Genomic DNA, 12,109 nt, shown 5'->3' on the forward strand with positions numbered 1-12,109 from the left:
GGGTTCCAGACCTCTGGATCCAGATCCTGCCCTGGCTCATATTACACAGTCTGAGCTCCTCATAGTTGAAGTCTACCTTTCAGTGGGGCAAGGGTGAGTGAAGGAGCCTTGGGTTGTACACTGGAAGAGAGCCCAAGACTTACACATGGACATGGAGAAGCAAATTGAGCGTGAAGGTTTCCAAACCTACAGAGGTCCAAAAAAGGTCACTTGAATTATTGCTATAGCTCCAGGCTCTCATATTTAATGCTAGGAAGAAGCTTAAGGAAAACAAGACCCAAGGCCTGTGGTCTGGGCTGGTTTAGACTGGTCTGGCTCCTCAGACAGCTGTTTTGTCTCAGAGGAAAGCCAAGGGCAAGTCATAGTGATGATGGAAGTTATGGACACTGCGTCCTTCTGTCCTTTCCGTCTAGGTACCTCTCTTTCTGAGGTTGCCCCTTTGGTGTCCTTTCTTGGAGTGTGGTCTCCAGGAAATGAAGAGGCTGAGAGGATGGGAGGACTGGGAGGACATCCTCAGCTGAGCCTGGGCTCCCGGCTGCTTTGAGCTGTCAGTTTGCTATTGGCTTGGTCAACAGCTAGAAATAGCAAAGACACTCTGAAGTGGATGATGTTGAGGCCATCCTAAACTCCCGAGATCTCACACGCCATATGGCAGGGACCAAGGAGGAGAGGGGGTGTGCCAGGAAAGTCTGTATGTTTGCTTCTCCCTATTCCCTGTGCTAAATAAAATGAGGTAAGGCCCAAGAGAATTTGAACAGTCAGTCAGCTTTCAGAAGCTATGCTTTTCTACTTGAGATGTATTTGAAAAACACTTTTTTGTCTGAATGACTGAGCTAATTATTGACTTAATTAATATATGACTGGCTATTTTCACTTTGCACCAAGATCTGAACATGAGGAAATGGGTTTCCTTTTCTTTTATTTTTCATTTATTTTTATTAGTTGGAGGCTAATTGCTTTACAATATTGTAGCGGTTTTTGCCATTCATTGACATGAATCAGCCATGGATCTACATGTGTTCCCCATCCTGAGGAAATGGGGATTTTTAAGAGCAGAGGAAGGTAGAATGAACTCCAGGAGTGCTTGTTAGCAGGGATTCCACCTGACCTGCGTGGTGGCATCCAGTGAAGATGCTTAGCAAAAGTGCTGTATTATTAGCTGCCCGGGGAGCATGACATGGCAGGGGTCCCTTAGCAGCCCCCAACTCCTGATATGCCCTCCGCTAGCCTCTTAGAGGCAGCTTTATCTAAAATGCCTTTCCATACCTCTCCATTTGTAATTCTCATGGCGCTAATCCCTCAGCCACAATCCCTTCCCATTTTCCACAAACTCAGCAATAGCAGGCCCTAGGGTCAAGGGAACTGCAGGTGTTTCCCAGGTGAGAGTCTTACACTATAGGGAGTGTGGCATCCAGAGGCTTTTGCCTTGTGGGTGGGGCTTGGGGTCAGGGCAAAGGAAGGAGGCAGAGAGGCATGGAATAAACTAGTTCTTTGAACCTGAACCCCTTGGATCTCCCTGGGGGTATCTGAGAACTCCTTATGGGAGAAGGTAAGGATGGTGCCTCTAGATTAACTGCCTTCCCAGGAGGCTTGTAACTGTCCATGGGACCTTCAACACTCTAAGTCCACTCCACTGACTTCTGAGATTATGGGTGCACAACCTGACCAAATCCTCTCCAGGGCTGCTTGGGAGGGACAGATGGGAAGAGAGAACCAGTAGCCTCCCCAACTTTATCTCAAATAAAGGCTGTACCAGGAGCACAAGGATACTGAATTCTGAGTAAATAAAAGCAGGCTCTAGCACCACCAGATACAACCCTTAGATTTACTGAGGAGGAAGGGAAGAACTTTGGCCCAGAGAGTAATAGAGTTCCAGCCATCAATCTACTCAAGGAAAACTAGAAAATTCAACAGTCCTGTAACCACAAAGAGACATTTAATTAGCAGTTACAAATCATCCTCTATGAAAGTATGGAGCCAGCATTCAAGAAACAGATGAGTCCTTCAATAAAACTCAGAGAGTGGAAAGATGGAACCTCCCCAACTCATTTTATAAGTTTAGCAAAATTCAGTTTACTATAAGCCTAGAAGGCAGCAAGAGATGGCAAGGACATCCTAGAATGTAAGAAAGAAAACATACAGGCCCATCTAATTTTTTAATAAGTAAGTGCAAAAACATGAGACAATATTAACCATATCCAGCAATATATAAAAGCTGTAACCTATCACGACTCAGATTTACCCTGAGAATTCAAGATACACTTAATAGTGATGCAATTGAGGACTGTTGTTTACTATGTTAACAGTTAACAGAATAAAAGCAAAAAGCTGTTGTAAATGAAAACCATCTGATAAAACTCACAGCCCTTCTATTTATTTTCTAGATTATTACAATGTCTCAGCTTTATTCCTTAGATTTTTTTCCTACAACTTTGAGATATAATTGATATACAGCATTGTACACAAGTGTACAACATAATGATTTGACCTACATCATGAAATAATTATCACAAAAAATTTAGTGAATATCATCTCACACAGGTACAAAAAATATTTTTCTTGTGATAAACTCAGGATTTATTCTCTAAATTTTCAAATATGACATTGAGCAGTATTATTTATATTTATCATGTAGTACATTTCATCCCCAGTACTTATTTATCTTATAACTGGAAGTTTATATTTTTAGGCTCTTTTCATCTAATTCCCTCTTCCCCCATCCCTGCCTCACTCAGTTCAGTTCAGTCCCTCAGTCATGTCTGACTCTTTGCAACCCCATAGACTGCAGCACGCCAGGCTTCACTGTCCATCACCAACTCCTGGAGCTTGCTCAAACTCATGTCCATCGAGTAGGTGATGCCATCCAAGCATCTCATCCAATGTCTTCCTCTTCTCCTTCCTTCAATCATTCCCAGCATCAGGGTCTTTTCCAGGGAATTAGTTCATTGCATCAGGTGGCCAGAGTATTGGAGTTTCAGCTTCAGCATCAGTCCTTCCAATGAATATTCAGGGTAGACTTTCTTTAAGATTGACTGGTTTGGTCTCTTTTCAGTCCAAGGAACTCTCAAGAGTTTTCTCCAACACCACAGTTCAAAAACATCCATTCTTCAGCACTCAGCTTTCTTTATGGTCCAGCTCTCACATCCATACATGACTACTGGAAAAACCATAGCTTTGACTAGATGGACCTTAGTCAGCAAAGTAATGTCTCTGCTTTTTAATATGCTGTCTAGGTTGGTCATTAACTTTTCTTCTAAGGAGGAAGTGTTTTTAAATTTCATGGCTGCAGTCACCATCTGCAGTGATTTAGGAGCCCCCCAAAAATACTGTCACTGTTTACATTATTTCCCCAACTATTTGCCATGAAGTGATGGGACCAGATGCCATGATCTTAGTTTTTTGAATGTTGGGTTTTAAGCCAACTTTTCCACTCTCCTCCTTCACTCTCATCAAGACACTGTTTAGTTCTTCTTTGCTTTCTGCAATAAGGGTGGCATCATCAACATATCTGAGATTATTGACATTTCTCCCAGCAATTTTAATTCCAGCTCCCACTTCACCCAGCCAAACATTGTGCATGATGTACTCTGCATAGAAGTTAAATAAGCAGGGTTACAGTGTACAGCCTTGATGTTCTCTTTTCCCTATTTGGAGTCAGCGTATTGTCCCATGTCCAGTTCTAACTGTTGCTTCTTGACCTGCATACAGATTTCTCAGAAAGCAGGTAAGATGGTGTGGAATTCCCATCTCTTTAAGAATTTTCCACAGTTTGTTGTGATCCACATCTCTTGCTTTTTCAATGATCCAACAGATGTTGGCAATTTGATTTCTGGTTCCTCTGTCTTTTCTAAATCCATCTTGAATATCTGCAAGTTCATGGTTTACATACTGTTGAAGCCTGGCTTGGAGAATTTTGAGCATTACTGTGCTAGCGTGTGAAATGAGTGCAATTGTCCAGTAGTTTGAAAATTCTTTGGCACTGCCTTTCTTTGGAATTGGAATGAAAACTGAGCATTTCTAGTCCTGTGGTCTCTGGTGAGTTTTCAAAATTTGCTGGCATATTGAGTGCAGCACTTTCATAGCATCATCTTTTAGAATTTGAAATAGCTCAACTGGAATTCCATCACCTCCACTAGCTTTGTTTGTAGTGATGCTTCCTAAGGCCTACTTGACTTCCCATTCCAGGATGTCTGGCTCTAGGTCAGTAATCACACCATTGTGATTATCTGGGTTGTGAAGATCTTTTTTGTATAGTTCTTCTGTGTATTCTTGCCACCTTTTCTTAATATCTTCTGCTTCTGTTAGGTCCATACCATTTCTGTCCTTTATTGTGCCCATCTTTGCATGAAATATTCCCTTGGTATCTCTAATTTTCTTGAAGAGCTCTCTAGTCTTTCCCATTTTATTGTTTTCCTCCATTTCTTTGAATTGATCACTTAGGAAGGCTTCCTTATCTCTCCTTGCTAATCTTTGGAACTCTGCATTCAAATGGGTATTTCTTTCCATTTCTCCTTTGCCTTTCACTTGTCTTTTCACAGTTATTTGTAAGGCCTCCTCAGACAACCATTTTGCCTTACTGTATTTTTTTCCCTTTGGGGATGGTCTTGATCACTGCCTCCTCTATAAAGTCATGAACCTCTGTCCATAGTTCTTCAGGCACTCTGCCTATCAGATCTAATCCCTTGAATCTATTTCTCACTTCCACTGTATCAAATAAGGGATTTGATTTAGGTCATACCTCAATGGTCTAGTGGTTTTCCCAACTTTTGCCAATTTAAGTCTGAATTTTACAATAAGGAGTTCATGATCTGAGCCACAGTCAGCTCCAGGTCTTGTTTTTGCTGACTGTATAGAGTTTCTCCATCTTCAGCTGCAAAGAATATAATCAGTCTGATTTCAGTATTGACCATCTGTGATGTCCATGTGTAGAGTTGTCTCTTATGTTATTGGAAGTGGGTGTTTTCTATGACAGTGGGGTCTCTTGGCAAATCTCTATTAGCCTTTGCCCTGCTTCATTTTGTACTCCAAGGCCAAATTTGCCTGTTGCTCCAGATATCTCTTGGCTTCCTACTGTGGCATTCCAGTCCCCTTTAATGAAAAGGACATCTTTTTGGGGTGTTAGTTCTAGAAGGTCTTCATAGAACCATTCAACTTCAAGTTCTTTAGCATTACTGGTTGGGGCATAGACTTGGATTATTGTGATATTGCCTTCAAAATGAACAGAGATCAGTCTGTCATTTTTGAGACTGCACCCAAGTACTGCATTTTTTTTTTTTTTGGCTCTTTTGTTGACTATGAGGACCACTTCATTTCTTCTAAGGGATTCTTCCCACAGTAGTAGATATAATGGTCATCTGAATTAAATTTGCCCATTCCAGTCCATGTTAATGCACTGATTCCTAAAATGTTGGTGTTCACTCTTGCCATCTCCTGTCTGACCACTTCTAATTTACCGTGAGATTCATGGACCTAACTTTCCAGGTTCCTATCAGACTTTACTTCCATCACCAGTCACATCCACAACTGGGCACTGTTTTCACTTTGACTTCTTCTCTTCATTCTTTATGGAGTTATTTCTCCACTCTTCTCCAATATATTGGGCATCTACTGACCTGGGGAGTTCTTCTTTCTGTGTCCTATCTTTTTGTCTTTTCATACTGTTCATGGGTTTCTCAAGGCAAGAATAATGAAGTGGTTTGCCATTCCCTTCTTCAGTGGACCATGTTTTGTCAGAACTCTCCACCATGACCCATCTCTCTTGGGTGACATTACACAGCATGGCTCATGGTTTCTTTGAGTTAGACAAGGCTGTGGTCTATGTGATCAGTTTGATTAGTTTTCTGTGATTGTGGTTTTCATTCTGTCTGCCCCCTGATCAGGATAAGAGGCTTATGGAAGTTTCCTGATAGGAGAGACTGACTGAGGGGGTAACTGGGTCTTGTTCTGATGGGCAGGACCATGCTCAGTAAATCTTTAATCCAATTTTCTATTGATGGGTGGCTGTGTTCCCTCCCTGTTGTTTGACCTGAGATCAAACCCTGATGGAAATAATGAAGATAATGGCGACCTCCTTCAAAAGGCTCTGTGAGCCCACTCAGTGCCCCCGACCCTGCAGCAGGCCACCGCCGACCCATGTCTCTGCCAGAGACTCCTGGGCACTCACAGGCAAGTCTGGGTCAGTCCCTTGTGAGCTCACTGATCCTTTCTCCTGGGTCCTGGTGTGCCCAAGGTTTTGTTTGTGCCCTCTAAAAGCCTGTTTCCCGAGTCCTGTGTAAGTTCTGTAATCAAATCCCACCAGCCTCCAATGTCAAATTCCCTGGTGATTTTCAGTCCCTTTGCCAGATCTCCAGGTTGGGAAACTGGTTGTGGGTCCTAGAACTTTCTTAACAGTGCGAGAATTTATTTGGCATAATTGTTCTGCAGTTTGTGGATTGTCTTCTTGGCAGCTCTATGGTGGGGTTAATGGTGACCTCCTTGAAAAGGGCTTGTATCACACGCTGTGTGATTCAGGTCTGCTACACCCAGAGCCCCTGCCAATGTGGCAGGCCACTGCTGACCTGTCCCTCTGCAGGAGACTCTCAAACACTCAAAGGAAGGTCTGGCTCAGTCTCTGTGGGGTCCTGGTGAGCACAAGATTTTGTTTGAGCCCTCTGAACGTCTCAGGTGGCTATGGGGTTTGATTCTAAACTCGATTTTGCCCCTCCTACCGCCTTGCTGCGGCTTCTCCTTTGCCCTTGGACGTGGAGTATCTTTTTTGGTGGGATCCAACATTCTCCTGTTGATGGTTGTTCCGCAGTGCGTTGTAACTTTGGAGTTCTCGCAGGAGAAGATGAGTGCACATCCTTCTACTCCACCATCCTGTCAAGGCCCTGCCCATGAAAACCACAAATCTGAACTCTCTTTCTGTGAGTTTGTTTGGGTGTTTTTGATGTATAATTGACCTACAACACTAATTTAGTTCCCATTAAGTGACATAGTGATTTTATATTTCCATATATTTCAAAATGATCATATAATAAGTCGTTATGATATGTCACCATACAAAGATACAACATTGTTATTGACACTGTACATTTCATACTGGTGAGTCATTTATTTTGCATCACAGCCCTTCTTATGGAAACTCTCGGGAAACTAGGAATAGAAAGAAACTCCCTTTGTCTTATAAAAGGGATCTACAAGAACCCTACAATAAATAGCATACTTAAGATTGACTGTTGCAAACACCTCCTATCTGGCCAGAAACAAAATAAAGATGCCCACTGTCACTGTTTTTATTCACCACTGTACTGGAGGTGCAGACAAGAAAATTAAACAAAGGTCATAAGGTTTGGAATACACAAAACATTCATAGAGACGATATGATTGTCCACATAGAACGTTCACTGAAATTAATAAGAAGATTGGAAAAGTTTCTGAGCACAACATCTATATCCAAACATCACTGACATTATTATACACTAGCAACAATTAATGAAAAATTTTACTTTTTAAAAAGGATAAAAGTTATCAAAAATTAAAAACCTAGGAATAAGTATCATAATAAATGTATAAGATCTTAATGAAGAAAATTACAAAATTTTATTGAGCTACATTTTAGAAGATAAAACTAAATAAAGAGATATACCATGTCTTTAGAATAGGAAACAATAAAAATACCAATTCCCCCTAAATTAACCTATAAATTCAATGTAGTTCATAATAAACCCTAAACAGAATTTTTAATGAAATTTGGCAAAATGATTCTAACATGTACATGGAAAGAGTTAAGAATAGCCAAGACATTCCTGAAACAGAAAACAGAAGGATTTACTCTTCCATCTACCAAGATGGGGGACCAAGAAATGGAGCTTCCATGGTGGCTCAGATGCTAAAAAATCTGCGTGCAATGCAGGAGACCCGGGTTCAGCCCCTGGGTCAGGAAGATACCCTGGAGAAGGGAATGGCAACCCACTCCAGTATTCTTGCCTGGAGAATTCCGTGGGCAGAAGAGACTAGCTTAATACAGTCCATGGGGTCAAAAGAGTTGGACAACTGAGCAACCAGTACACACAAGAAGAATGAAAAGCCAAGCTTCAAACTGGGAGAAAATATAGTCAAATTTGTAAAGATTTAAGGATCCATGTTTGGAATATGTAAAGAATTCCTACAATTAATAAGAAAGAGACAAACAACCCAACAGAAAAATGGGCAAGAGACACTCACTCTATTCACAAAAGAATGAATACAAATAGCTTATGACACAGGAAAATATGGTAAAATAATGAGTAGTCATGAAAATGCAAATTTAAACCACAGTGAGATACCTGTTTGCACTTCTTGGATTGGTAGAAAGGATGGAAGGCAGTGTAAATGAAATGAGAGGAAAAACTTGTGTAATCACTTTGGAAAAACATTCACCAACACGCAGTAAAAATGAACTTGTGCATGGCTCAGGTCCTATCAAGTCCTGAACACACTCTATACACACTCAGCAAAAGTCATGGTCAACTTGCCTTAGGTCCTATCAAGTCCTGGACACACCCTATACACACTCAGCCATAGTCATGCCTCAGGTCCTATGAAGTCCTGAACAGACCCTATGCACACTCAGCAATAGTCATGCTCAACATGCCTCAGGTCCTATCAAGTCCTGAACACACTCTATACACACTCAGCAAAAGTCATGGTCAACTTGCCTTAGGTCCTATCAAGTCCTGGACACACCCTATACACACTCAGCCATAGTCATGCCTCAGGTCCTATGAAGTCCTGAACAGACCCTATGCACACTCAGCAATAGTCATGCTCAACATGCCTCAGGTCCTATCAAGTCCTGAACACACTCTATACACACTCAGCAAAAGTCATGGTCAACTTGCCTTAGGTCCTATCAAGTCCTGGACACACCCTATACACACTCAGCCATAGTCATGCCTCAGGTCCTATGAAGTCCTGAACAGACCCTATGCACACTCAGCAATAGTCATGCTCAACATGCCTCAGGTCCTATCAAGTCCTGAACACACTCTATACACACTCAGCAAAAGTCATGGTCAACTTGCCTTAGGTCCTATCAAGTCCTGGACACACCCTATACACACTCAGCCATAGTCATGCCTCAGGTCCTATGAAGTCCTGAACAGACCCTATGCACACTCAGCAATAGTCATGCTCAACATGCCTCAGGTCCTATCAAGTCCTGAACACACTCTACACACTCAGCAAAAGTCATGGTCAACTTGCCTTAGGTCCTATCAAGTCCTGGACACACCCTATACACACTCAGCCATAGTCATGCCTCAGGTCCTATGAAGTCCTGAACAGACCCTATGCACACTCAGCAATAGTCATGCTCAACATGCCTCAGGTCCTATCAAGTCCTGAACACACTCTATACACACTCAGCAAAAGTCATGGTCAACTTGCCTTAGGTCCTATCAAGTCCTGGACACACCCTATACACACTCAGCCATAGTCATGCCTCAGGTCCTATGAAGTCCTGAACAGACCCTATGCACACTCAGCAATAGTCATGCTCAACATGCCTCAGGTCCTATCAAGTCCTGAACACACTCTATACACACTCAGCAAAAGTCATGGTCAACTTGCCTTAGGTCCTATCAAGTCCTGGACACACCCTATACACACTCAGCCATAGTCATGCCTCAGGTCCTATGAAGTCCTGAACAGACCCTATGCACACTCAGCAATAGTCATGCTCAACATGCCTCAGGTCCTATCAAGTCCTGAACACACTCTATACACACTCAGCAAAAGTCATGGTCAACATGCCTCAGGTCCCATCAAGTCCTGAACACACTCTATACACACTCAGCCATAGTCATGCCTCAGGTCCTATCAAGTCCTGAACACACTCTATACACACTCAGCAATAGTCATGCTCAACATGCCTCAGGTCCTATCAAGTCCTGAACACACTCTATACACACTCAGCAAAAGTCATGGTCAACTTGCCTTAGGTCCTATCAAGTCCTGGACACACCCTATACACACTCAGCCATAGTCATGCCTCAGGTCCTATGAAGTCCTGAACAGACCCTATGCACACTCAGCAATAGTCATGCTCAACATGCCTCAGGTCCTATCAAGTCCTGAACACACTCTATACACACTCAGCAAAAGTCATGGTCAACTTGCCTTAGGTCCTATCAAGTCCTGGCCGCACACTATACACACTCAGCCATAGTCATGCCTCAGGTCCTATGAAGTCCTGAACAGACCCTATGCACACTCAGCAAAAGTCATGGTCAACTTGCCTTAGGTCCTATCAAGTCCTGGCCGCACACTATACACACTCATCAGAAGTCGTGTTCAACATGGCTCAGGTGCTCTCAAGTCCTGAACACAACCTATACACACTCATCAAAAGCCATGCCCAACATGCTTCATGTCCGATTAAGTCCTGGACACACCCTATGCACGCTCATCACAAGTCATGCTCAAGAGTGTTCATAGCAGTATTGTCCACATTGGCCAAAAGCTGGAAGCAACTGAAAATGCCAACTGACAGCAGTGTGTTTAGGTTGTGGTATATTGTGTAACGGAACACTGCAGAGCAGTGAAGAATGGGTTCCAGCTCTGGGAAGCATTAGCAGTGGGCCACAGAAGGTGCCACACCTATGCTTCTGTTTATTTAAGGTTCAAAAATGGCTAGACTAAACAATATCTTGTTTAGGAACATACACACAGTTGGTAAAACTGTAACAAAAAAGAAGGAATCACTAACCAAAGTCTGGCTAGAAGAGTGTGGTACTAAAGAAGGGCACAAGAGTAGCTTCAAAGTTCCTGGTAATGTTGTTTCCTTACCTCCTGTGATTGATTTCTGGAAGATACTGAACATTCATATTTTAAACACTCTTTTGCTCATGTGGTAAATTTCATAATTTGAACAAAATTAAGTGCTTCAGTTTCCGTGGGTCCAGGTAAGGTGTGGTACATTCAAAAGTAGATAATGTTGGGACAATACTGTGGGCCCACCAAGAGAGCTGGGTCCCGGGTTGGGTAGGGGTTGAGGATTTACCTGTTCCAGCAGGCGTATTAGATGTGGTGGTGAATGCTCAGAGTATGCTCAGAGAGAAGACCAGAGGAACTCCTCGAGGGGCTCAGAGTGGTCACTGCTGTTAGAAGGAGTGATCTAACAGCAACTCATGGGCTAAGCCACTAAAGCATAAGTGACCCAAATTCCTTTTTATACAAGCTGTGTTGCTCAAAGACAAGCAAATGCTAACATTTCAGGCAGCATTTGCACCAGACTTCAAAGGCCTGCTCCATTCAAGGGTGCATCAGCTAGTTTATAAAATTAGGGGTGGATGGGTGGGGCAGACTGGTGGATCAACAGAGACAGTCTTGTTTAAAGCAATATTTGCTATGGGGCAACGGCTCAGATTATAGGAAGACATAGACATATGATGGTAGACATCTGGGGATCCTCTATGAGAAGCTGGCATGTCTGAGGTTAGCACTGACTGCTAGGGTACATGGCAACCAAACTGGAGTGGGACGATAGATGTGAGACCAGGAGAAGAGACTAGTGCCTGACGGAAGGTCTTGGCACCTGACACTTTATTCTTTAGACAGGAAGAAGTTGTTTGTAGTTCTTGGGCATGTGAGATGACACGATTAGATTCCTAATTTAGAGAGATCAGCTAGTCGCAGTGAGGAGGTTGCACTGGCTGGGAGAAGTACGAGAAGCAGAGAGCCCAGTGCGGAGACTGGGGGGAGGTGGTGCTGATCACGTTGACCTCACCCACCCGGACAGGAGGAGGCTGTCCCCACCTGACGGACACGGACACAGAGCTCCCATTTCTTCGCCTAAACTCCCACGACTAGTAGGTGGTGGGGCAGGAAGTCAGCTCTGCTCCTTCTGGGTGCTCCCCCTGCCATGAGGAGGCTTCCATTCTACACTCCATTCTGAGCAGGTCGTTAAGTCTCAGTTGAGACCTCAGAGGAAGGCACATGGGCAAAAGCAGACCTGTGCTCTGGACTGAAGAACAGCCGATTTCAGAAGGCCTGAAGACAGGCGGGGAATAGAGGGGAAGTCACTGCCCAAGGGATCTGGTGCTGCTTGTACCCATGCAAAGAGTCAGCTCATCTCTCCCCCTACCTG

Source organism: Dama dama, chromosome 14, assembly GCF_033118175.1.
Source record: "Dama dama isolate Ldn47 chromosome 14, ASM3311817v1, whole genome shotgun sequence".
Taxonomy (NCBI): domain Eukaryota; kingdom Metazoa; phylum Chordata; class Mammalia; order Artiodactyla; family Cervidae; genus Dama; species Dama dama.